The sequence below is a fragment of the Myotis davidii genome, unplaced genomic scaffold (genome assembly GCF_000327345.1).
Source record: "Myotis davidii unplaced genomic scaffold, ASM32734v1 scaffold1925, whole genome shotgun sequence".
In the NCBI taxonomy this organism is placed as follows: Eukaryota; Metazoa; Chordata; class Mammalia; order Chiroptera; family Vespertilionidae; genus Myotis; species Myotis davidii.
Genome location: NW_006296052.1, coordinates 184,407 through 188,487, shown reverse-complemented (window position 1 = coordinate 188,487; position 4,081 = coordinate 184,407). Strand labels below are relative to the sequence as shown.

General features: G+C 53.8%; 1 protein-coding gene across 7 annotated transcripts in view; it reads right to left on the bottom strand.

Annotated features, from left to right (window-relative positions):
• The window catches only part of NRP1 (neuropilin 1), a 199,031-nt gene that overhangs the window by 39,372 nt on the left and 155,578 nt on the right, over window positions 1–4,081 (bottom strand). The window lies entirely within an intron of this gene.

Here is a 4,081-nt window from a genome sequence, read left to right as displayed (position 1 = left end):
AACCAATGATAGGCTGCCTCCTGCACCCCCCACTTTGGAGATTGAGCCTGCAACCTGGTCATGTGACCTGACTGGGAATGGGGCCGTGACCTCATGGTTCATAGGTCAACATTCAACCACTGAGCTTTGCCGGCCAGGCAGCTACAGACTCTTTGTGCGACTGAAATTAAGAGAAGTCATTCTTTCTCGTTGTGTGAGAATAAAAGATGTTCTGGATTACTAACACACTTGCATAAATCTAATTGTCCTAGAAATTGTTAGGTCAGAGAGAGCCCAGGATCGGATACATGCAGACGTTTGACGAGATAATGGACTCCCCCTGGCATTTCTAACAGATCAGCATGCCAGACACAGATATTGGCTTCTCCACAACCCCCACACAGATACTAACTCCTTCCTGAATACCTTGCTGATGCCCTGCAACTGAAACTTCCTCAGCTGAATATCTCAGCTCATGTCCCCGCCCCTCACCCAACTGCAGTATAAAAAAAGCGCCCCCCTCCCTATTGCCGTGAACCCACTTGCTCTGTCCTTGGGGGTACGTGGGTCTCCTGGGGACGCAGAATAAACTTTCCTTCCTTCCTTCCTTTTCTGATCAACTCTCTTTATTTCCTTTGCCACCTCCTGAGCCACCTAACCTAACATTTGGTGCCTTGAAACCCGGGTGGCGTGAGCACTCCATTTGGCCATCCCTCCGTGGCTCAGGGTGCCGGTGTGTGGGGGGAGAGTGGGGGGGGGCAATTGCGTTGTCTCTTCATCTCTCTCTCCAAAGCCACAAAATTCAGCCTCTACCCATAAATCTCTTTTGACCCTCCCACCACCCTCCCTTTGCTGGACCTCAGGGTGAGTGCCTATGAGTGACAATCTGTACTGTTAGGTAGGAGAGAGCCCAGAATCGGATACATGCAGACATGTGATGAGATAATGGACTCTCCCTGGCATTTCTAACAGATCAGCATGCCAGACACAGATATTGGCTTCTCCACAACCCCCACACAGATACTAACTCCTTCCTGAATACCTTGCTGATGCCCTGCAACTGAAACTTCCTCAGCTGAATATCTCAGCTCATGTCCCCGCCCCTCACCCAACTGCAGTATAAGAAAAGCGCCCCCCTCCCTATTGCCGTGAACCCACTTGCTCTGTCCTTGGGGGTACGTGGGTCTCCTGGGGACGCAGAATAAACTTTCCTTCCTTCCTTTCCTTCCTTCCTTCCTCTTCTGATCAACTCTTTTTATTTCCTTTGCCACCTCCTGAGCCACCTAATCTAACATTTGGTGCCTTGAAACCCGGGTGGCGTGAGCACTCCATTTGGCCATCCCTCCGTGGCTCAGGGTGCCGGCCTCTCCCTCCTCGTGGCTCTGGACCCATCAGAACCTCATCTCTTCAGCTTGGCAACTTTTGCCAGTTTGGCAGCATCAGCAGTGAGTCCCGCCCCCCGCCCCCGTGCTGGTCCCACATGGCCGCCCGCCCACCGGTGCTGCCTCAGGGATTGCCTTTTCTGGACCCTTCCAGGAAAGCTCCTTCAGACCTGGGAAGGTAGCAGGGACACCTCTACCCCGCCCACGGTCCCTCAGTCCGTCCTTAGCGTGGGTTAAACCGCTGGGACGCCAGCCTTTAGCCCCGCTACAGGCCACGGGTATCGAGCACGGGGAATCCAAATTCCAAACCTGACCTGAGCACACCTCTAGGGTGCCGGCTCACCCAATCTGGCTGAACACGGGGCCTGTACCGAACCTGCGCCCTTTTTCTGCAACGTAGCATGGCTTCAGTATGAAAACGGGACCCTGACTTTACTGTCCACACCGATCTCAGTAATTTTTGCCAGCGAACTGGGAAATGTGCCCAAGTCTCTCTCTCTCTTTCACTGAAAACTGCTCCCTCTCTCTGCTGCGTCCCTGTCCCTCCCCCGAAAGTTCCTTCAGCATCTCTCCTCGCCCTGTCCTTCCTCCTCCCTCTGAGCTGTCCCTGTTCTGCCGCGCTGCATGCCACCGAGCCCGTGGTGTGTGCGCTGCGTGTGGGAGTGGGTTCATGTGCTGTGTGTGGGTGGCGGCGTACTCCCACTCCCCTTCATCGGAGACCACTGCAAATTCCCCCAGCGAAAGCCGCCCCTTCTCCCGCCAGCTTCTTGCCCCTGTCTGTCCACCCTCTCTTTTCCTCCCTCTCGGGCCCCTCCTCCAGTCATGCCTTCCACCCATCTACTGACCCCGCCTCCCCTCTTCCACCCACCCCATGGCAGCCGGAAACTCAAACCGCATTTTCCCCATGCCCCTGCAAGCTGCTGTGTGCACTGTGCCCCATTCCGCCGTGCAGTCGGTCGCGCACTGCTGCCACAGCAGTCGCAGCCACTGCTGGAGCGGGAAACTCAAGCTGCCCGGTGACTCCCCCTCCCCAACCCCCCGCCTGCTTCCCCAGTAGGCACACGTGCGTCTGTAGGCTCCACTTTCCTTCTGTCCCTCCTTCATTCTGCCCCGCCCCTGGGAGGTTGTGACTTTTAACCACAATTGAGAAGCAGCTGGTGTCCTCCACAACTACACTGTGTTCATCAAAGTATTCCGGTACCTCTCCCACATCCACCCAGGCCACCTCTCCCATGCTCTCCCCTCCCCTTACAGGCCTGCCTTAGTAACCTGTACCCCATGCAGTGCCCTCTGTAAGTTCTAACAGCCTGCCTTCCTCTGTGCCCTCCGCCCAAACTCCGCCCCCATGACTGCCAGTGCTTTAATTCACAGGTGGCCAGCCAGTTACCTTTGCGAGAAATTCCTCTTCTATTTCTGTGCCCATTCTACCCCTGAGGGAGCAGCAAGGACTGAGGGCATTGTCTGAATCTATGCCCCCACTTTCTATGTCCAGCCTCACAGATTGAGAGGCATCTCAGGTCCTTTTCCACTGACCTGGCCACCTTTACTGTAAACTTCCATAAACCCCTCAAAATGACCTCGTTAACCTGACCTTTAAGGTCTTTAATAATAGAGATGAGGAGACCCAAATCCAAAATCAAAGGCGAGATCAGGCCAAGGCTGAGGCCCATTACCAGGCCTTCCAGCTCCTAGCCACAGCTTTCAAACCCCAAACGAAGTGCCGGTCCTCCTAATGTGGGTAAGTCAGGGGCTAAGCCACCTCTGGGCCCATGCCTCAAAAACAGCAAGGAAAGACAGTGAGCCAAGTCCTGCTCAAACCCGAGACCCCCGCCTGGGCCTTGCCCAAGGTATGGAAGGAAAGGCCACTGGAAATTGGACTGTAGTCTGGCCCTCCAGGTCAGGCCTCAGCCAGTCCAGCATGGCCGCCCTCTGGATCTGGTTTGGAGCTCCCAGACCTCCTGGGACTGACCACCAAAGAAGCTTCCCAGGCCCCAACAGGGCCCCACAGACCTTCATCACCAGGACAGAGCCTCGGGTAAGGGCTGTGGAGACAGCTAAGCCGATCTCCTTTTTAATTGACACTAGGGACACTTATTCTGCCCTCCCTAAATTCCTTGGGACCCTTGTCCCCTTCTCAGTCTCTATTATGAAGGTTGATGGACTAGTCTCACAGCCATTAGCCACCTCACCTCTACACTGAATCTTACTAAATATCCCTTTTATCCACTCTTTTCTCGTTCTATCTTAGTGCCAACCACCAGAGCTAATAGGCATCCCCTGATAAAGCCCAGTTGTCCCAAACCACAGTCATCTACCTTAGTTTCACTTTCACCCCACAAAGCTGAGCCATATATTAGACCGTAAATGCCTTACCTCCTCCATGACTGTCTCCCTCTCTAGATAAGAAATACTCTTTGTTCTCAGGCTCGCTGGGTACTTTGGCCTCTGGGTTCCCAACTGTAGTCTTCTTGCAAAGCCCCTCTATGACACAGCAAAGGGACCCCTCACTGAGTCTTTAGATCCCACGGCCAGCATTCTCACCCCTTAAGGCTCTGAAAACTGCTTCTCACCCCACTTACCAAAGAACAACCTTCTTTACTGCAAAACTGCAAATGCTTACTATCAGAAGCTGAACTCATTATTACCCAAACCTTAGCATGTTATCTCTAAGGAAAAATGTGGCAGTTTTAAATTCAAGTGGCTGGAGGACTGGAAGCTGC